Source organism: Heloderma suspectum, chromosome 13, assembly GCF_057233095.1.
Source record: "Heloderma suspectum isolate Gila_16-S chromosome 13, 16-S_ref, whole genome shotgun sequence".
NCBI lineage: Eukaryota > Metazoa > Chordata > Lepidosauria > Squamata > Helodermatidae > Heloderma > Heloderma suspectum.
The window spans coordinates 23,577,066-23,600,628 of record NC_139470.1 but is presented as its reverse complement, the minus strand read 5'-3'; positions in this window follow the sequence as shown (position 1 = coordinate 23,600,628).

The following is a 23,563-nucleotide window of genomic DNA, read 5'->3' as shown; positions in this document are numbered from 1 at the left end:
AAAAGCAGTTTATAAATACTTCAAAAATAGTATCACCATCATGTAAAGGTGGGTGTCCCAGTTCAGCCAGGGGCTACATATCTGCAAAAGCAGTTTCCCATCCAGAGACCCCTAGCTGGATGGAGGAAGGCATGTAGAAACAGGGGCCATACATGACCTTCCTGATCTAACAGCTGGGGTTGTGCATAACTCCTTTAAACAAAGCTGAAATTCTACCCTTCAGCTGTTCAGGAAGAGGGAGTCGAGGGCTGTGTTTAGCCTGCTCCCTCCCCAAACAGTGGATCTGGGGTTCTTTCTTTCTTTCTTTCTTTCTTTCTTTCTTTCTTTCTTTCTTCTTTCTTTCATTTCATACTGCCCAATAGCTGAAGCTCCCTGGGCGGTTCACAAAAATTAAAACCACAAAATGCAGCATAAAACAATAAAAAATGTGAATGCTTAAAGCCACAATATAACAGCACAACCAGAATAAAACCTAGCAGCAATGCAGAGATGTAAAAATATAGATTTAAAACACCAGAGCTAAAAGACTAGGAAGCTAAAATGCTAAAATACTGGGAGAATAAAAAGGTCTTCACCTGGTGCTGAAAGGAGTAAAACATAGGTGCCAGGTGAATCTCTCTAGGGAGCTCATTCCACAGCAGGGTGCCACAGCAAAAAAGGCCCTCTTCCTGGTAGCCACCCGCTTCACTTCCTTTGGCAGGGGCTGATGGAGAAGAACCCCTGGAGATGAGGGTCTTAGGGTCTGGGCAGGCACATATGGGAGGAGGCGATCCTTCAGATAACCTGGCCCCAAGCCCTTAAGGGCTTTGAATGTTAATACCAGCACTTTGAATCGGGCCCGGAAATGGACTGGCAGTCCGTGCAGCTGGAAAACTACTGGTGATCTTGTTGGCCAGTCCCTCGTTGGCCAGCTCCCCACCCCCGAAAGGCTACAAATCTCCGGCTGTTTTCTGCCCGTCAGTTTCTGGGTTGCAGTCTGGCAATCTTGCTAGGAGAAACTGCCAGCAGAGAATATGTATTGTGTGTTGGTCCACCAGCCTTATGGATTGGACCAGTGTCGGCTGCTGAAAAAAATCACTTCCCCCCCACACCATAAAGATTAGAAGTACCTAACTTATCCTGCAATAGACTTTCCTTCCTCACTGCCCAGTCCCCCTTCCAGATATTATTCAGGGATGATGGATCTGTCAATGGCTACTATTCAGAGGTAGTATATCCCCAATTACCTGATGCTTAATAACATAGGAAGAGCCATGCTGGATCAGACCAAGGTCCATCTAGTCCAGAATTCTGTTTATGCAGTGGTCAATCAGCTGCCCATGGGAAACCCACAAGCAGGACATACGCGCAACAGTACCCTCCCACCCATGTTCCCCAGCAACTGGTGTACATAGGCATACTGCCTCTGATACTGGAAGGAGTATATAGCCATCAGGACCAGTAGCCACTGACAGCCTTCTTCTCCAGGAATTTGTCCAATCCCCTTTGGAAACCATCCTAATTGGTGGCCATCGCTACACCTTGTGGTAGGGAATTGCATAGTTTAACTATGCGCTGTGTGAAGAAGCCCTTCCTTGTATCTGTCCTCAGTCTCCCACCAATCAGCTTCATGGGATGACCCCGTTGGGTTAGGGATGTCGGAGAATTTCTCCACAAATCTCCGGGAGGCCGAATGCCAACGCATTCGGCCCCCCGAAATTGGTGGGGAAATTCTCCGACACCCCCCCCCCCCGGGATGGGACTTACCTCGTGCGAATGTCCCTCGCAGCGGCGGGTCCCGGCGGTGGTTCGGCGGCGGTTCGGCGGCGGCGGCCAGTCTTCCGACCAGCTGCCGCCGCTGCCATTTCAAAGTAAACAAACAAACAAACAAACAAAACGTGATAGGCTACGTAAAGATTTACATAGCCTATCACGTTTTGTTTTGTTTTTTTACTTTACTTTTTTCTTTCGCGGCCAGAGAGTCGGGGCGCTCCCCCCTGGCCAGAATTTCGGCAGGGAGGGACGGGGCGCCTCCCCACCCGCCAAGAATTTCGGGCGGAGAAACGGAGCACCTCCCCCCCCCGAAAAAAGCTGCGGGACCAGGTAAGGGACTTTTGTCCATCCCTAGTTCTAGTATTATGAGAGAGGGAGAAAAATGTCTCCCTATCCACTTTCTTCACACCATGCATAATTTTGTACACCTCTGCCATGTTTCCCCTTACTCACCTTTTTTCCAAGCTACACAATCCCAGCTGTTATAACCTTCTCTCATAGGGGAGATGCTCCAGCCCTTTGATCATTTTACTTGCCCCTTTCTGCCCTTTTTCCAGCTCTACAATACCCTTTTTAAGGTGCGGTGACCAGAACTGTACAGTTGCACCGTATATTTGTATAAGGGCAGTATGATTGTGGCAGTTTTATTTTCAGTTTCTTTCTTAATTATGCCTACCATGGAAGTTGCCTTTTCACAGCTGCCGTACGCAGCTTGCAGGTGGGATCTGGGGGGAAGCAACAGGTTAGGGCTATTTCCATGCGCTTGTGTACTTGATTTCCCATGGCTGGTGACCCTTGCAGGCAGAGTGAAGGGCCTGGGGAGGTGCTGTGGCTCCGTGGCAGAGCCCCTGCTTTGCAAGCAGAAGGTCCTAGGTTCGATTCCTGGCATCTCCAGGTAGGGCTGGGACAACTCCTGCCTGAAAGCCTGGGGCATTGAAACATTGCAGTCAGTCAGTGTTGACAAGACTGGGCGAGATGTACCAAAGGTCTGACTCATACACTGAGGCAGCTTCCTATGTGCCTAAGACTAGACAGAGCTTTGATCTGATCCATCAAAGGCAGTTCCAGTATTCATGGTCTTGTTTTAGAGGAATTAGGGATGGCAGAGTCTGTGGCAGAATGGACTACCCCCCTTCACTCCCCGAAATCCCCCCCGGACGGACCCTACCTGCCACCAGCCGGTCCGGTCCATTCACTGCCATCCACTGCTCCGGTCTGCGGCCACAAATGGCATCCAGCATAGCGGACGCCATTTGCGTCCCTGCTTTAGCCGTGATAGGCTACATAAATATTTATGTAGCCTATCACGGCAAAGAGCGGGGACGCAAATGGCGTCTGCTACGCCATTTGTGTCGCTACTCTTTTCATGATAGGCTACGTAAATGTTTACGTAGCATATCACAGCTAAAGCAGGGACGCAAATGGCGTCCCCTGTGCTCGACGCCATTTGCAGCTGCAGCCCGGCAGCGGACGGAAACCCGGCTGTGGATGGGCCAGGACGGTGGCTCTGTGGACTCGCCGCGGAGCCAGCCGGGGAGGATTCTGGGGGGAGGGACGGATCACCTCCCCCCCCCGCGGACGCCCCCCAGAACCTGGAGGTAAGTATTTCGTACATCCCTAAGAGGAATAGCAAAGGCTGTCCAGAAGCAAATTAGACATGTGCCTGGGGGAACTTTGCATCAGAGCTTGATGTCGGAGCTGAGAATTCCTAGCTGGTGCCTCTAGTTAAAAAAGGACCTCAGTGCTGGGGAAGACCTCTGGCTGGAAAGCCTGGAAAGCAGCTCTTGACCACTTGAGTCAAACTCCTGGTCCATCTAGACCAGTAGTATCAACACCGATTGGCAGCGGCAGACCAGGGTTTCAGCCAAGACTTCTTCCAGCCCTACCTGGAGAATCTTCTGCATGCAAAGCAGATGCTCTACCACTGAGCTATGATTCTCTCCCTAACTCCCTAAGGCTACATGGCCCAGTTGTGCTCTGCATCAGTATAAGGCAGCCTTCTGTATTCCTAGGTATAGCATTGCTCAAACAAAACCTTCCCTTCTGTTAATTCTCCATCAGGGCAGTCAGCTTCCTTTATCTGAACTCTCCCGATTATCCAAACTCTTGTGATTAGCCAACCCCCTTTATCTGAACTCTCCCGAATATCCGAATGCGGTTATGCTGATTCGATTGTCAAGATTAGACGATCCAAATAATTCCAAACTCTCCTGATTATCCAAACTCTCCTGACTACCCAACCCCCTTTTATCTGAACCCTCTCAATTATCTGACCCTCCTGATAATCCAAATTCATTATGACCCTGCTCATCTTGAGGTCAAAGATGAACTGCATGGTATGTATTTATCTAACAAACCTTTGATGAGTTGAGGAGAAACGGGGACGCACTTACTGCTGAGAGTCCTGGGAGAGGCTACGGCGTCTCGGTTGCAAAGCGCGATGACCACGGGATGTTTGGCAGAGGAGGGAGCTGCTGGCACTCTTCTTCTCCGGGGTGTGTGTGGGGGTCCTTCCAATCTGATCTCTGGAGCCACAGTCTCATTGGAGAATGCTGGTCTCTTGGCTCCACTTTATAAGCTGGTGGTCTTAGCTTGGTGGCCAATGAGGGGAGGGAGTTGGGCGCTCCCCATGAACACCCCCCTCTATGATGTCATCCCTCCCTCCCTCTGCTCCGATCAGAGATTCCAGCTGAGGGAAGAGAAGCAGAAGCAATACCAAAAGGGACGAGGTCAACAAGCAGGAAACAAGGGATTCATTGCAAAAGGGAAAGAGCCTGTTTCAGTCACTCCAAAACCAAAAGGAGAGGTGGACAGACTGGACGGTGGAGGGAGGGAGGCAGGCAGGCAGGCCGGGGGATTGCCTCAGACAAAGGACCCTTCACTCAGACGGTACAGAACTGGCTCAAACCAGGTCAGAGAGCTGGATCCGGAATGATGATGAGGCAGGAAGGAGGGGTGGGGAGGCAACCCCCCACCAGATAAAGAGGCAAAGCAGATCCATCAAGGAGGGACAAACATCCCACATGCTCCCTGCCTCAAGCCTGACTTTCATTCATCGTTTTAAACATTTTCCCACTATCAGCCTCTCTTTTAGAGAACAGCTATGTGAAAAACCCCATCAGAAGGGTTTTTTGTTTCTTTTTTTTTTAATCATTCAACTTGTTTGGAAGAACATAAAAATGGCCTGTCTGGGGGTCAGACTGAAGGTCTATCTAGTTCATTGCTTTCTCTCTAAGCTTTGCCACCCAAATGCTCCTGGAAGAAAGATATCTGGCTCACCCAGGGTGGAAGACAGTTTTAGCAGCTGGATGCTAAAAATGGCAGATTGACCTATATGCGTTGTCTGCTACTTCCTTCTATCCAGGGGTGCTAGGGGCATTTAAACCATCACATTGCCTGGCACAGCCCAATTTGAATGTGAGCGAGCCCTCCTCCTCCTCCAATCATCTTAAGACTCTGGCCATGAGACATCCTGACTGTAATATCCCATCAGCTTTCCTTCTCACATTCCCCCACTTTTGTAACCTCTTGCCCACTGAAGAGATCTGGAGATCTCAAAAGCTTGCACATTTTGTGTGATCTTTGAGTTGGCCTAAAGGTATTGTGTTATGTGGATTTCTTCTTCTTCTTCTTCTTCTTCTTCTTCTTCTTCTTCTTCTTCTTCTTCTTCTTCTTCTTCTTCTTCTAAATCTTCCTGTAGCTGTCAAAGTATAGTCATTAAGAGCATGAGCTGCAAGTTCCCAGTTCACATCTCATCTCTGCTACAAACTCCCTCTATTTTAAAATGGCATTGTAGCACAAGCACTGAAAAGAGCTGCAGGGATGCAGGTGATGTCTTAGAAGAGGAAACCCCACCTTCTCTGTCACGTAGGACACATCTTCTGAGATGGGGTGATGCTGTTGACATTGCACACACGATCTAAACAGTATCACCCCTCCGTCCTTTGGAATGACGGTTTCATTTGTGCACAGATTTCTACAGATGTAATTGATCCATGCATGGAATTTAAGTGTTTAAAACTCACATGATTAATTGGCTTGCACCTCAACCGTATGCTTGTCTACTCAGAAGTAAGCCTCACTGAGTTTTTCTCCATCTCTTATAACACTAAGACCCAGGGTCATCCCATGAAGCTAAATGGGTGGGAGATTCAGGACAGAGAAAAGTAAGGACTTCTTCACATGGCAGATAGTTAAGCGTGGAATTTGCTACCACAGGATGTAGTGATGGCCATGAACTTGGATGGCTTTGGAATGGGATTGGACAAATTCCTGGAGGAGGAAGCTATCAGTGGCTACTAGTCCTGATGCCTCTATGCTACCTATGCTACCTCCAGTGTCAGAGGCAGTGTGGCTATGCACACCAGTTGCTGGGGAACATGGGTGGTAGGGTGCTGTTGCACTCATGTCCTGCTTATGGGTTTCCAGTGGGCAGCTGTTCACGGTGTGAACAGGATGCTGGACTCGATGGGCCCTTGGTCTGATCCAACATGGCTCCTCTTATGTTCTTGTTGAATTCAATGAGGCTTACTCCCGGGTAAGTGCATACAGGATTGCAGCCTCAGATATCTTTAATCGGATGTCAGCCTGAATATAAATAAATGGAAATAATTATTTTTAATCGATGACTCTGCGATTGCTTTGCGCCAGGGTGTGATTTCTTGGGGCCCTCCTACCCTCTCCTCGAAATGACAAACCCAGACCAGATTGTGTGTGTCCGTCTGTGTTGGGCATGGGGGGTGGGGGGTGGGGGTGGGCATCAGCGGACTAGCCTTTAAGGATGGAGCATCGAAAGCTGCCTTATGCCAAGCCAGGCCTCTGGTCCATCTTGCTTAGTATTGTCTGCATCATGGATGGTGAACTTCAAGTCCGGGAACCAAATCTGTCTCTCCTGCAGTCCCAATCTGGCCTTGAGGGGTTTCCCAGATGACCGTGTCTTCTTCCCCTGGCGCCCTTCCCCTGGGGCCTTCCCCAGACACCTTCCCCTCCCCCTAACCACTGCTGGTTTGGTGGTTTCCCAGTCTTTGTGCAGTCCCCCCACCCCATTCTAAAGGTTGAAATGCCTCTCCTAAGGCTGAGGTACTGGCAGGAAGGGCTTTAACCTAAAATAGGCTGGCACTGGTATGAGGCCCCTGAGACCTTCTCCACAATTGAATTTGTCCCTTGGGCTGAAAGACGGTCAACACCCTGGTCTACACTGAGTGAGAGCAGCTTTCTGGAGTCAAATGAGTTTGGATTTCTATGAATCTGACCCACAGATTCTGCAGCAGACTGGCTTTTTCCAAGTCACATGGATTCCATGTATTTGCAGACCTTGGTTTTTGTTTTTTTTAACTTTCTGGATTTTTATGCAAATGTAGCTGTAGAAAAATTCGTAAAATGAAAAAAAAACCACCGGCAAAAATGTGCATTTCCCACATGAGTTAAAGCATGGAAATGTGCATGGGGGGGGGTTGTACAGTTTGGGGGTGATTTATGCATTTTGGGTGGGTGATTTACGCATTTGGGGGGATTTGCACATTTGCGCAAATGTAATTTTGCACAAATTTGGGAGATTGGAAAAAATCCGATTTGGTCCATGGATGGATGATGGCATGAAAGGCACCTGGCAAGCCATGAAATGTAGACGGAATGGATTTTACAAAATCCATACATCTCTATTTCAGACAGACGTTTTGCTCAACCCTGCCTGTAGATTCTGGGGAGCAAACCTGGGATGCTTTGCGTGTATGCTCATGCGCTGTGCCCCTTCCCCTATGGCTTTCCATCTCTGTTCATGGACCAAGCTGCTAATTCTGCTTCCCTGCCCAGAGAGAATGGCCTCTTTGTTCTCGGGACACAGCCTGTGCCCGCAAAGCCCTCTCCTTCAGCTCATGCTCCACTAGCCAAGCGCACTGGCTGGTGCAAGTTCTTTGCTGCCAGCTGGCAGCACCTTAGCTTTGGTGTGAGTGGCTTCCCCCTAGACAGCAGCCATCCGCTTCTGTTTCTGACTTCGCCGAGATTTCTGCTGTAAATGCAGGTGGGAGGAAGGCTGAGAGATGGGAACAGAGCGCAGCCATTCCAAGAGAGGGAACTGCTATTCAGGGTCGGCATCACAAGGCACTTGCCAGGGGCCCTACCCCAGCGGGGGCCGACACTCCCCTGCTCCTACATGCTATTGCTGTTTGTTCCCCTGCCACCTCCAAGCAAGTGAGCTGTGACAACAGCAAGGCAAACAAGCAGCTTCATCCATTTGCTTTGTCCTCTCCATCTGGGTGGTGGTGCAGGCAGGGCCATGATGCAAGCAAATTGGCAGTGGTGCTGATACAGGCAAAGAGGAGAGCCCACTCAGACAGCAGCACCACCACCACTAAGGGCATCTTGCGCAAGGCCCTGCCCCCAAACTGGAGCTGGCACCATTGCCACTGGGCTATATGAGAAACCCCAACCCATAAAGGACTCCCGTCTGAGGTGCTGAGAGGGGAGAATCTCAAAGCACAATCTCCTGCTGGCTTCCCCCTGCTGCCAATGTGCACGAGACCCAGAGTTCCTCCTCAAGTAGGGGACCTCCCTGTTCATAGGTCAGTATGCACGTAACGCCCATTCATAGAACGCATGGGGGTGTGGCAATGAGAGACGTCAGAGAAATCCGCAGCGGATTTGAATGTGTTCAGATTTCTATGAATCCTGCCTATGCTTTCTGCAGAGAACCAGCTTTTTATCAATTACATGGATTCTGTGGACTTGCAGACAATTTTTTAAGTTTTGGGGGGGATTTCTGCACATTTGCACTTGCACACTAACAATAATGCGCACAGTGCTAATGTGTACATGTGCTAATGCGTATCTGCATTAATGTGCATCAGTGCTAGGGATGTCAAAGAAATCCACAACAGAATCAAATGAGTTCAGATTTCTTTGAATCCAACCTGTGGGTTTCACATCGGACCGGCTTTTCCTGAATTGCATGGATTCTGCAGACTTGCAAACTGGCTTTTTTTTTTTTTTTAACTTTCTGGAATTTTAAGCAAATTTAGTTGTAGAAAAATAGATAAAATTTTTAAAAAGCCACCACCCACAAATGCACATCTTCCCCTAGGCTAAAGCATGAAAATGTGCATGGCATGGGGATTTGCACATTTTCATGTGTGAATTTGTGCAAATGCAAGTTTGCACAATTTGGGAAGATTGGAAAAAATCCGATTTCACCAATGAGTGGATGATGGGATGGAAGGCACCTGACAATCTGTGAAATGCAGATGGAACGGATTTTACAAAATCTGTACATCCCTAGTTAGCGCATATGGAATGTGCATATGGAATGAAATTCTTATACATAAATATCCAATTGTGTGAATGGGTGGGTGATGGGACAAAAGATGCTTGATAATCCATGAAACACAGACTGAATGGATTTAACAGAATCCGTACATCCCAAGTGGCAACTGCCTGTGTTGATGGTGTGGTGGGACTAATCCACACAGCCCTGCCCCCAAATGTAGGGGGGGGATTGCATGAACCCCCTGACAAATATTTCCACCCTCAGCTATCAAAAACCTGGGACTCTCCAGCTTTCTGTCTAGGCTAGACAGACAAGATAGGGAGGAGAGAAGGGGACAGAAGGTCAGAGATTGAGAAACCGGTAGCTGGATTAGGCCGATGTCAACAAGGGAAGGCCAGATTCTTTCCGAAAGGTTTTGCCGGGGGCCGCCCCCCTCCTTTTCCCTCACAGCCAACTTTAGAGCTGGCTAAAATCATCGCAGACAGGGGCAGTCAGGCTTATGAGCTCACAAGGTCACTTCCTTTACTGAATTCAGAAGAATTGTAACAAATAACAGCCTTCCCAATGTGGTGACCTCCAGATGTTTTGCACCACAGCTCCCAGGATTCTTGACCATTGGGCATGCTCGCTGGGGCTGCTGGGATTTGAAATCCAAGACATCTGGAGGGCACCAGTTTGGGGAAAGCAAAGCTAATATATATGTGTGTGTATGTGTGTGTGTGTGTATATATATATATATGTGTGTGTGTGTGTTACACCTGATGAAGTTGACATTGTCCATGAAAACTTATGCCAGGATAATTTTTTTAGTCTTTAAGGAGCCACAAGACTCTTCGTTACATGCATATGTGTGTGTGTGTGTGTACATATTGTTGTTGTTGTTGTTCAGTCGTTCAGTCGTGTCCGACTCTTCGTGACCCCATGGACCATAGCACGCCAGGCCTTCCTGTCCTGCGTTCTCTCCCGGAGCGTGCTCAAGTTCATATTCATTGCATCCGTGATGCTATCTAGCCATCTCATCCTCTGCCGTCCCCTTCTCCTTTGGCCTTCAGTCTTTCCCAGCATCAGGGTCTTTTCCAGGGAGTTTTCTCTTCGCGTTAGGTGGCCAAAATATTGGAGCTTCAGCTTTATTATCTGTCCTTCCAATGAGCACTCAGGGTTGATTTCCTTTAGGATGGACTGATTTGACCTCCTTGCAGTCCAGGGGACTTGTAAGAGCCTTCTCCAGCACCACAGTTCGAAAGCATCAATTCTTCGGCGCTCAGCCTTCCTTATAATCCAGCTCTCACAGCCATACATTACTACTGGGAAAACCATAGCTTTGATTAGACGGACCTTTGTCGGCAAGGTGATGTCTCTGCTTCTTACTATGCTGTCTAGGTGTGCCATAGCTTTCCTCCCAAGGAGCAAGCGTCTTTTAATTTCATGGCTACAGTCACCGTCTGCGGTGATCTTGGAGCCCAAGAAAGTAAAATCTGTCACTGCTTCCATTTCTTCCCCTTCTATATGCCAGGAAGTGATGGGGCCAGATGCCATGATCTTCGTTTTGTTAATGTTGAGTTTCAAACCAGCTTTTGCACTCTCCTCTTTCACCCTCAACAAGAGGCTCTTGAGATCCTCTTCGCTTTCTGCCATTAGAGTGGTATCGTCTGCATATTGGAGGTTGTTGATAATTCTCCCAGCAATCTTAATTCCGACCTCTGATTCATCCAACCCGGCATTTCTCATGATGTACTCTGCATATAAGTTAAATAAGCAGGGTGACAATATGCAGCCTTGTCGTACTCCTTTCCCAATTTTGAACCAATCGGTTGTTCCATGTCTGGTTCTTACTGTTGCTTCTTGACCCTCGTACAGGTTTCTCAGGAGACAGGTAAGGTGGTCTGGTACTCCCATCACTTTAAGAATTTGCCACAGTTTGTTGTGATCCACACAATCAAAGGCTTTAGCGTAGTCAATGAAGCAGAAATAGACGTTTTTCTGGAATTCTCTTGCTTTCTCCATGATGCAGCGAATGTTGGTGATTTGATCTCTAGTTCCTCTGCCTCTTCGAAACCCAGCTTGTACTTCCGGTAGTTCTCGGTTCGCATACTGCTGAAGCCTAGCTTGTAGGATTTTGAGCATCACCTTGCTGGCATGTGAAATGAGCGCAATTGTGCGGTAGTTTGAACACTCTTTGGCGTTGCCCTTCTTTGGAATTGGAATGTAAACTGACCTTTTCCAGTCTTGTGGCCACTGTTGAGTGTTCCAGATTTGTTGGCATATTGAATGCAGCACTTTAACAGCATCACCTTTTAGGATTTTAAATAGCTCGGCTGGAATACTGTCATCTCCGCTAGCTTTGTTGTTACTAATGCTTCCTAAGACCCACTTGACTTCACTCTCGAGGATGTCCGGCTCAAGTTCAGTGAGCGCACTATCATGGCTATCAGGGACATTCAGATCTTTCCTGTATAGTTCTTCTGTGTATTCTTGCCACCTCTTCTTAATCTCATCTGCTTCTGTGAGGTCCCTGCCTTCTTTGTCCTTTATCATGCCCGTCTTTGCACAAAACGTTCCCTTGAGATCTCCGATTTTCTTGAAGAGATCTCTAGTCTTTCCCATTCTGTTGTTTTCCTCGATTTCCTTGCATTGTTCATTTAAGAAGGCCTTCTTGTCTCTCCTTGCTATTCTCTGGAACTCTGCATTCAGTTGGGTATATCTTCCCCTTTCTCCCTTGCTTTTCGCTTCCCTTCTTTCCTCAGCTACTTGTAAAGCCTCATCAGACAGCCACTTGGCTTTCTTGCATTTCTTTTTCTTTGGGATGGATTTCGTTGCTGCCTCCTGAACAATGTTACGGACCTCTGTCCATAGTTCCTCAGGCACTCTGTCTATCAGGTCTAATCCCTGAAATCTATTCCTCACCTCCACTGTATATTCATCAGGGATATGATTTAGGTCATACCTGAACGGTTTAGTGGTTTTCCCGACGTTCTTCAATTTAAGCCGAAATTTTGCAAGAAGCAGCTCATGATCTGAGCCACAGTCAGCTCCAGGTCTTGTTTTTACTGACTGTATGGAGCTTCTCCATCTTTGGCTGCAAAGGACATAATCAATCTGATTTCGATATTGACCATCTGGTGACGTCCATGTGTAGAGTCGCCTCTTGTGCTGTTGGAAAAGAGTGTTTGCTATGATCAGCATGTTCTCTTGGCAAAACTCTATTAGCTTTTGTCCTGCTTCATTTTGTACACCAAGGCCATGCCTGCCTGTTATCCCAGTGATTTCTTGACTTCCTACTTTAGCATTCCAATCCCCTATGATGAAGAGGACATCTTTTTTTGGTGTTAGTTCTAGAAGGTGTTGTAGGTCTTCATAGAACCGATCAACCTCAGCTTCTTCGGCCTCAGTGGTTGGGGCATAGACTTGAATTACTGTGATGTTGAATGGTTTGCCTTGGATTCGTACTGAGATCATTCTATCATTTTTAAGATTGTACCCCAGTACTGCTTTTCCCACCCTTTTGTTGACTATGAGCGCTACTCCATTTCTTCTAAGGGATTCTTGCCCACAATAGTAGATATGATGGTCACCTGAATTAAATTCGCCCATGCCTGTCCATTTTAGTTCGCTGATTCCCAAGATGTCGATGTTCAATCTTGCCATCTCATGTTTGACCACCTCCAGCTTACCTTGATTCATTGATCTGACATTCCAGGTTCCTAAGCAATATTGTTCTTTACAGCATCGGATTTTCTTTTCACCACCAGACACATCCACAGCCGAGTGTCCTTTTGGCTTTGGCCCAGCCGCTTCACTCTTTCTGGCGCTACTTGGAAATACCCTCTGCTCTTCCCCAGTAGCATATTGGACACCTTCCGACCTGAGGGGCTCATCTTCCGGCGTCATATCTTTTAGCCTTGTGATACGTTCCATGGGGTTTTCTTGGCAAGAATACTGGAGTGGGTTGCCATTTCCTTCTCCAGTGGACCACATTTTGTCAGAACTCTCTGCCATGACCTGTCCGTCTTGGGTGGCCTGCACGGCATAGCTTATGGCTTCACTGAGTTACGCAAGCCCCTTCGCCACAACAAGGCAGTGATCCATGAAGGGGTGTGTACATATACACATGTGTATATATGTATGTATGTGTATATGTATATGTGTGTACATATACATATACACATACATACATATATACACACATATACACATCTATCTATCTATCTATCTATCTATCTATCTATCTATCTATCTATCTATCCATCCATCCACACACACATATATACATATACAAATGCACACACACACACACACACACACACACTATCCTGGCAACCCTCTAGTTCAGGGGATCCCAAATGTTTTGGGTCAGTGGGCACATTTGGAATTTTGAGAGAGTGTTGTGTGCCCACTCACAAAATGGTTGCCTTCATATGCAAGGCTGGGCACAAAACGCTCATTTCCCAGAAGGCAAACGGGTGAGACTAATAGAAAAGTAACTTGCCCGAGAAGCTAACTACAAAGCAGAGGTGGGTGCTGAGCTTCAAAACACAAGACCACTCTTCCTGAACCCCAATAAAGATGGTGCAGAGGGCCTGAGCACCACTTTGGAGACCCTAGGTCTAGCTGATGAGATTTTAGCAGGTGCCCATACTGTTGGTGTGGTGAAGACAGAATCTAGGGGTGTGTTGCTCCAGGAATTTTTCCAGAGCTGGAGCTCATCCATGAGCTCCTGGAGCTCATCCAGAGCTGGAGCTCATTTTTCCATCATCTGTCATGTTGCCCTCTGTGTTCCAGCAAGTGAATGAGGCGATAACAAGGCTTTCAAGTTTTACTATTATTTGTGACAGATTAGCATAGGGGGAGTCAAAGAAGGAGGAAAATAATTGAGTGGAGGCTGGATGCTTCTTGCCTTTTCTTTGATGGGGTACCACCCATGTCATGCTAGTGGTTTAAATGGTAACCACTTTTGCAAGATTGTTCGCATTGCTAATGAAAAGTTAAAGGTTCATTCGGCTGAAGGTCTTTTGTTAAACCTCAGTGTGTCCTATAAGCTGAAGCTATACAGTTGGAAGTAATCACAATTGATTGCTGTCATGACGTGCTCCCGCATGTCAAAATTTACCACAACACCACTTGCCCATACATTCAAGGTTGTCTTCGCCACCCCGAGGGCTAGAAACTTATATACTCATTGATTCTTGACAAGCTGAATTCTGTACTGTTTCTGTAATCCAGCAGACGTGTGTTATGCACAGAGTCCTGAAAACATCATTTGAGCACAGGTTAGCTATTCAGTGTTTGCAGTGCAAAGCTGTGAATTGGGGTGTCTTTGCTTGTGAATTGGGGTGCCTCTCTCTTGGGAATGTTTGGTAGTCTCAGGTTTAGGGTGCTAGTTTTAAAGCCGAGTGCAGATCCAGAAGGCTTTGTTCAGGTTTCCCTGCACTGGTTTGAGTGTGGCTAGTTAAGCAAATAATGTAGCTCAAAATACCTGGGAGTAAGGATAGGAGAACCAGTGATTTTGAGCTTGCCAAAATCCTCCAAAATTCACTTGGAAGCTCATTTTTGCTCACTCCCAGTTGAGTTTTTGACCTGTTTGTCAGCTTAATCGAAAGGGGAAAGTGAGAATTTCGAATGGGCAAAGTGCATATTTCTATGAACATTTTTTTAAAGCATGCACTTTCCCTTGTTGGTGAAAGTGTGAAAATGCATATTTTGGGATGGGGGGGGGGGAATGCACATTTCAAAGTGTGCATTTTTTTAAAAAAAGCTTTTTTTGAATGTGATCGCATATCACATTTGTGAACATTTCTTGAGAAATGAAAAGCTCCCCTGCTCACATTTGCGGTGGCGAACGGGACATGTTCGCATGATGTGCAAGTAGAAACAAGGTACTCATGCATCCCTACTTGGGGCAGGACAGCACCCCTGCGCAGGTCTAAACCGACCGGCGGATCTACGGGGGCAGCTCCGAGGGCATCCAGGAGAACTTGACAAAGTGGGAGCCACGGGGGACCTCCCAATTTCCCTGGGCTTCAGCTCCTCGTGATTGCAAAGGAGATTCCAGAAGGGGTGGCGGTGAAGGGTCAGGCTGCAAGGACTGTGACGCACGCCGATACCATGGTAACAGAGCAAAGCGCAAGAGCTGGGGAAAATAAGAATTTCCAGGCCGTTTCAATCCCTCTACCTCCTCTACTTAAAAAACACACACTCCAAAACAATTGTAGCGGACACATTTCTTCTCCCTCCCCTCCCCACCCATAATTCCACAGCATGTTTCAGTTCTTCTGAGCATAAAGACACTGTAGGTTGAAAGGGAAAAAGATATCAAGAATTGGAGAAGCATGTACAGAGGGAAATAAGAGGGGAAACAGGGCCTTACCACCAGCGCTGCTGAAAGACTTATTTTCCCCCCTCCTCCCTCCCCACTCCTTTTTCCTTGCGTGTCGTGTCTTTTTCGACTGTAAGCCTGAGGGGGCCGGGAGTGTCTTGTGTTACTGATTGCACTGAGAGGGGCCTTGGTGAAGTGTCTTCCATGCTGCCCCCCCAATACCGGGGGGCCTTCTCCCAGCAGATTTACCTAGCAGCAGCAGTGACCAACGGTAGCGCTCCGATCAGCACTGGATGCTGAGTCACCCTCTTAATTCCCCACAATGCTCCAGTGCGACGTTGTGTTGGGAGCATTGTGGGGCATCAGAACAGTGCTTCACTGACCTGTGCTGATGGCCGGGCCTGGGACAGGCTGCACTGAGGGAGAGGAGCGGCGGAACGCAGGCCGTCCCACCTGCCCTGCTGAAAGGCCTCCCTCGTGAAGGCTTCTCCTCCCTCCGGTGTCATCGCCAGCAGCCATTCCAGCAAGCTGTGCAGAGGGAGTTGAGAGGAGGAACCAGGGCCTTTCCACCAGCCCCGCTGAAAAACTTAACTTTTTTCCTCTCCCCTCCGCCTTCCTTTTCCTTGTGTGTCATGTCCTTTTAGACTGTAAGCCTGAGGGGGCCGGGAGTGTCTTGTAAGCCGCCCTGGGAGCCTTTTTCGGCTGAGGAGTGGCATCAGATACTTTGAACTAACAAATGAATCAATAATATTGGCCACTGCTGGGGTCCGGGCAGATGCCCAAGGATGCCACATGCTGGCGCTGGGCCTGATGGGATCTACTGTAAGCCTGTGCATGGTGTTAACCACGGGGTGGGGGATTTTGAATGGGGGTGGGGGAGACGCCTTGTTTGCTGTGCAGGTCACCAGATACCATGTCCTGTAGGGAGGGGGCAGCGGGAAGGGAGATGAGCCCAGCGCAGACAATCGGCACTAGATTCACCTCTTAGAAGAGGAGCTGCCTCTTCTGGGGGGGGGGGGGAGTGATGGTGTTGTGGCTGAGGGTGTTTCCTGGGTCGTGGCAGGAGCGGCGTTAGGAGTGCCAAGCATGCAGACGAGAATGTTTGGGGCCGCGCCCTTTTGCGGCTTTCCTGGGGCTGGCGTGCTCGCTTTGCACGTGCCAAGACATGATCTATCCCGCGGCCAATCTATCCTGGGCAATGTATTTTGGTTGGAAGGCCACATTGGTGGCTGGGGAGTCCTTCACAGGCTGCAGAGGTGGGTGGGGCCAGAACAGGCAGGGAAACACCCACCCACTCACCCCTCCCCCATCTCTCATGCGTACATCGTTTACTCACAGAGACAGACAGAGCCCTGTTCTCTACTGCCTAGAATCCCAAAATCATAGACTAGTAGGGTTGGAAGGGGCCCACAAGGCCATCGAGTCCAACCCCTTGTTCAATGCAGGAATCCAAGTCAAAGCATCCCTGACAGATGGCTGCCCAGCCTCGTCTTGAACGCCTCCAGTGTGGGGGAGCCCACTGGCTGATCAGCTGGACAGTGGGGAAAAGTGGGCAGGGCCCCAAAGGCTTCCTGGCCCATGACTTGCTTACCTGTGAGGTCTCCAAAGCAATGATGTCTTGCAATGCGATTCCTTATGCAGGTTTACTCCAAAAATATGGACTGTCCCTAGTGAACAGGGACAACTGGTGGCGTCAGTGCAGGACTTTGGGGCAGAGGTCGAGGCCTCCGTGCAGCCGAATAAGCAGGAGGAGCCTGAAAGGTTTACTATAGTCTGGAGCAAGTGAAAGAATACACATGACCATCTAAAGGATGGGTGCGGGAGCATAAGACCCTGAAGTCCAGAGTCTAAAATTACATCTCTGCACTACTGATTGGAGCGTATAGGGCAAAAAAGAATCACCGGTGGTTTCAGAGCCAGATGATAATAACAGAATGACCTGTTTTCATCCTAAAATATATTAGAGTCACACACTGGGGCTCTGCGGGCTGCACTAAAAGTAGCCAAGGACCACTGCAAACTGCAGGTTGCCTATATGTGCGCTAAGCTCAAATTCTTTGGAGTCCTTTCTGTTTCCCTAGATATATGATGTGGGAGCAGTGGAGTTGGACTTTGTAGTGTTTAAGCTATGCCTCCACCTATGCTCAATCCATATATTTGTAAATAAATGTAAACATTACAAAATTCCAATATGCCTCCGGTGACCTCCTTCCAAAGGAAAACAAACCCAGGTGAGCTGCATCCTGGAACTTCTCACCGGGTACATCCCAGTTTTGTCTTTGACAGGGTATTTCTCTAGGAAAAGTCTTTCCCCCCCTTAATGAATGTTTATCCAAGCAGCCCTTCTAACACCGTTATATAGTCCAGGAAAGTCTTTTACCATTTGATTTTGCCAGATGAACCAATTGGATCTCAAAGGTGCGATCCTGACTTACTCTCCAAAAACCAAATGTGGCACAAAATTACAAAAGTGCCTGTTGATTTTGTGCCTACCCAACATTTCAAAGATGAGCTCTCTCCTCAGGGGCGACCTGCACTCGTCAAAAACGCCTTGCGGCACGAAAGGAATGTTTTGAGTTTTTTTGGTTTTGGCTACTTGGTGTTAGACATGGGGGAGAATTTTGTTCTGTTCACATTTCTATGCAAACGTCCCTAATTTCAAACTTTTGAACAATACACAAAGCAAATCTCCGTTATCTTTCTAAATTCACACTTCTCTGAATTTTGCAGTGGAGTTCTCCAATCAAATATGCATATCAAAGTGTGTATTTTAGGAAACATAGGGGCAAAGATCTGTATATTAGTGAAAATGATATTCAGCATGCATTCTATTAGGAAAACCGCTTGCAAGAAATGTGTGCATTAGGCAAAATTGCATACAAAAAAGCATGCGTAAGGAGAAGTACACAGAAAAAAATGGAGAAGAATTTTCATGTGACCTGTTTATTCAAAGACTCTCAGAGTTCGAGATGAACCAAATGTAAGTAGGGGAAAATTCTCAAAAGTTCAAGGTGAACTGAACAAGTATGGGAAAATGAGATAACTTGAAATTGACACATTTGTTCATCCCTACTTGGTCCCTCCTGTTTCTGGCTGACATACTCTCCATGAAACAGACACAAAGTGGCAGAGGAGAGAGAGTTGAGTGAACTGGTGATGTTCTGAGCATCATTTCTTCAACTTGCCAAACTCCGAGCTAAGACTTCAGTGCCCTTAGAAGCAGGGACAAATATTCCATATTGTCCTCAGAACTCAAACTTCAGAGCTGCCATGACCTCAAAAGAGTTTCCTGGATCTTCCAAACTCAAACTCAAAAGCAATTATGGGTAGCCGCTTGGCTTTCTATATTTTGATTTGGAGCCTGTGCATTGTGGCCTCTTTGGATCCTTTTATCGTCTTTTGGATATTCCTTGTCAGGTGATTTCTTGCACACACAAGCCCCACAAATACTTGCCTCTTCTAAGCCCTCAGAGATAGCTAGCAAAAGGCTAAGGCTCCTAATCAAAACTGCTACTTCCAGGAAGCTGGGAACAACATGCAAATGATCAAGCCCCACAGATCTTTGGGAACAGTGACTCTGCTCCTCCTTCTTACTGTTTTCAAAGGCTTAATGAGATGGCACAGTCTGCATTTTCAAAAGTAGCTTAATTGCTTTTTGACTGATTGCGTAAAGGGGACTGGGACAATGGGACTGAAATGTGACATCACCCAGCATGGCCTGTAACTTTGCTGACCCCAGTGGCATGGTGAGGGGGAAACTCACAGCCAATTGTTTTCAGAGTGGTCATTACACCCATGTGTTTTCTTTGTGCATCTTGTAGATTAAATGGTTCATTTAGGACAAGGGTGCAGAACCAGGCCTGGGTGCCAAATCCAGCCCTCTGGGTGTCCAAATCTGGCCCCAAAGGATTCTCCAGAATACCATGCCCCCTTCCCATGGCCTTACTCCCTTTCCCCCAACCACTGATAGTTTGGTGGTTTCCTGGGTTTTGTGCAGTATTTTTTCCCCATTCTAAAAGGTCAAAATGCCTCTCCTAAGGCTAGGAATGTTGGTGGAATATGTCTGGGGGGTGGAGCTCAGCGAGCCTTCATCAGCTTGGCCCCCCGGACTTTGGTTCATCTTCTGATAGTTGGCCCGACTTGATCTGCACTGAGTCAGGACAGCTAGCAGATTTTCGGTGTTTTTTTTAATTTGTGCAAATTATGGCAGCCATTGGCATGATTTGCACAAATTACACAAATGGCAGCCATAATTTGCGCAAACTGTGCCAATTCTGCCCACAATTTGCGCACATTATGCAAGCTTGCACAAATTGTGTCCATCATTTGCGCAAATCTCTATTTGTGAAAATTATGGCTGACACACGCACACAAAATACAAAAAAAATCCCTGGGAAAACCCATGGCTTGGCTTGCAAATGCAAGCAGACGTGGGTGTGCCACAGAACTCCAGCCAGCTCCAAATGGGCTGGATTTCCTGGAGATGGACATCTTCACCTATGGCCTAGTTACTGGCAGTAAAAGTGTTAGGTAAAATATGCTGATATTTCTGACCCAAGCCCTTTTGCCTTTGTCCCCACCCACCACTGGAATGTGGCCCATGAGAGCTCCTTAGAAATGGAATTCAGTCCTTAGGATGAAAGAGGTTCAACACCCCTGGCGTGCAATATTTCTTTTTGCACTCTGCTTTCCTAGCAGAGGCTCAAAGAGCTAAGTGGTTGCTATAGGAAAGGGGTGCAGAAAGGAGGTGAAGGCTGGCCCTCTGTGGGCTGAATGACATCAGTGGGTGTGGCTATGCCCAGTGATGTCATCACCCCACCATTGCCCATTCCCACTTTCTCCATGCCGAACAGAGTTCCGTGCCTCTCTTAGCACAGAGAGAGGGACTTGGTCGGTGCTCCTGGTGGCAAGAGTGGTGCGCCCGGTAATTGTTCCAGGGGGCGGGGCTTGGAACCAAGCCCCGCCCCCTGGAAGAACCCAATGAGGCTCTGCGGGCTGGATTAGGCCAGCGGACTGGGGGTTCTGCATCCCTGCAGTAGGATCTATACGAGCTGGACTATCCTCTCCCTAAATGCTTGAAATAAAGAACGGCTAAACTTTGCTATAGAGCTCCTGTGTTGTAATTCCTGTTGGCTGAAATGAAATCACATACAGGTCGCTTTGTTTCCCTAGCTGAAATCACTACTAGGATGGGAGGTTTTGAGTGATCCTAGTAGCTCAGATCTGGCTTAGAGCAAAAGGAGCAACGGCAGCTCTTCTGCTGCCACCTGCTGGTTGGAGTCTGTATTGCAATGCAGCTGCAAGTGGCTAACTGGCAACGCGTGCTCACTGCTGCCCGCAGAGGGGAATTTGCAACACACCCCATTGGCTGCTGCCCCCTCGCGACTCTCAAATGACTGCATTTTTATGGATCATGTAAAGGGCTCCTAGTCATGGGGTGCATCCTTGAATTAACCAGGGGTAAGGCTAAAGGACATAGACTTCTGATGGCACACCTAGACCTCAGGAGGAGGTGGGAAGGCTGGACTGCTGGATAGTTCTTTTGTTTTGCCTGCACTGCTGTTGTCTTGTTGATACATGGCTGTTTGTTACCTTGAATAAATGCTGTTGCTTGTTACTGAATAAACACCATTGCTTGTTATTGAATAAACGCCATTGCTTGTTATTGAATAAATGCCATTGCTGTTGTCTGTGATGCTGATCTCTTCTTGATACATGGTTGTTTGTTACGTTGAATAAACGCTATTGCTTGTTATTGAATAACTGTTATTGCTATTGTTCATGCTGCTGATGTCTTGATGATATATGGTTGTTTGTTACCTTGAATAAATACTGTTGCTTGTTATTGAAGAAACACCATTGCTTGTTATTGAATAAACGCCATTGCTTGTTATTGAATAAACGCCATTGCTTGTTATTGAATAAATGCTATTGCTGTTGTTCTCTTCTTGATACATGGTTGTTTGTTACCTTGAATAAACGCTATTGCTTGTTATTGAATAACTGCTATTGCTATTGTTCGTGCTGCTGATGTCTTGTTGATATATGGTTGTTTGTTACCTTGAATAAATACTGTTGCTTGTTATTGAATAAACACCATTGCTTGTTATTGAATAAACGCCACTGCTTGTTATTGAATAAACGCCATTGCTTGTTATTGAATAAACGCCATTGCTTGTTATTGAATAAACGCCATTGCTTGTTATTGAATAAACGCCATTGCTTGTTATTGAATAAACACCATTGCTTGCTATTGAATAAACGCCATTGCTTGTTATTGAATAAACGCCATTGCTTGTTATTGAATAAATGCCATTGCTTGTTATTGAATAAACGCCATTGCTTGTTATTGAATAAACGCCATTGCTTGTTATTGAATAAATGCCATTGCTTGTTATTGAATAAACGCCATTGCTTGTTATTGAATAAACGCCATTGCTTGCTATTGAATAAATGCCATTGCTATTGTCTGCGCTGCTGATCTCTTTTTGATACATGGTTGTTACCTTGAATAAATGCTATTGCTTGTTATTGAATAAACGCCATTGCTTGTTATTGAATAAACGCCATTGCTTGTTATTGAATAAACGCCATTGCTTGTTATTGAATAAACGCCATTGCTTGTTATTGAATAAATGCCATTGCTTGTTATTGAATAAACGCCATTGCTTGTTATTGAATAAACGCCATTGCTTGTTATTGAATAAATGCCATTGCTATTGTCTGCGCTGCTGATCTCTTCTTGATACATGGTTGTTACCTTGAATAAATGCTATTGCTTGTTATTGAATAAACGCCATTGCTTGTTATTGAATAAACGCCATTGCTTGTTATTGAATAAACGCCATTGCTTGTTATTGAATAAACGCCATTGCTTGTTATTGAATAAACGCCATTGCTTGTTATTGAATAAACACCATTGCTTGCTATTGAATAAACGCCATTGCTTGTTATTGAATAAACGCCATTGCTTGTTATTGAATAAACGCCATTGCTTGTTATTGAATAAACGCCATTGCTTGTTATTGAATAAACGCCACTGCTTGTTATTGAATAAACGCCATTGCTTGTTATTGAATAAACGCCATTGCTTGTTATTGAATAAACGCCATTGCTTGTTATTGAATAAACACCATTGCTTGCTATTGAATAAACGCCATTGCTTGTTATTGAATAAACGCCATTGCTTGTTATTGAATAAACGCCATTGCTTGTTATTGAATAAACGCCATTGCTTGTTATTGAATAAACGCCATTGCTTGTTATTGAATAAACGCCATTGCTTGTTATTGAATAAACACCATTGCTTGCTATTGAATAAACGCCATTGCTTGTTATTGAATAAACGCCATTGCTTGTTATTGAATAAACGCCATTGCTTGTTATTGAATAAACGCCATTGCTTGTTATTGAATAAACGCCATTGCTTGTTATTGAATAAACACCATTGCTTGCTATTGAATAAACGCCATTGCTTGTTATTGAATAAACGCCATTGCTTGTTATTGAATAAACGCCATTGCTTGTTATTGAATAAACGCCATTGCTTGTTATTGAATAAACGCCACTGCTTGTTATTGAATAAACGCCATTGCTTGTTATTGAATAAACGCCATTGCTTGTTATTGAATAAACGCCATTGCTTGTTATTGAATAAACGCCATTGCTTGTTATTGAATAAACGCCATTGCTTGTTATTGAATAAACGCCATTGCTTGTTATTGAATAAACGCCATTGCTATTGACTGTGCTGCTGATCTCTTCTTGATACATGGTTGTTACATTGAATAAACGCCATTGCTTGTTATTGAATAAACGCCATTGCTTGTTATTGAATAAATGCCATTGCTTGTTATTGAATAAACGCCATTGCTTGTTATTGAATAAACACCATTGCTTGCTATTGAATAAATGCCATTGCTATTGTCTGCGCTGCTGATCTCTTTTTGATACATGGTTGTTGCCTTGAATAAATGCTATTGCTTGTTATTGAATAAACGCCATTGCTTGTTATTGAATAAACGCCATTGCTTGTTATTGAATAAACGCCATTGCTTGTTATTGAATAAATGCCATTGCTTGTTATTGAATAAACGCCATTGCTTGTTATTGAATAAACGCCATTGCTTGTTATTGAATAAATGCCATTGCTATTGTCTGCGCTGCTGATCTCTTCTTGATACATGGTTGTTTATTACCTTGAATAAATGCTATTGCTTGCCCATATCTTAGATGTG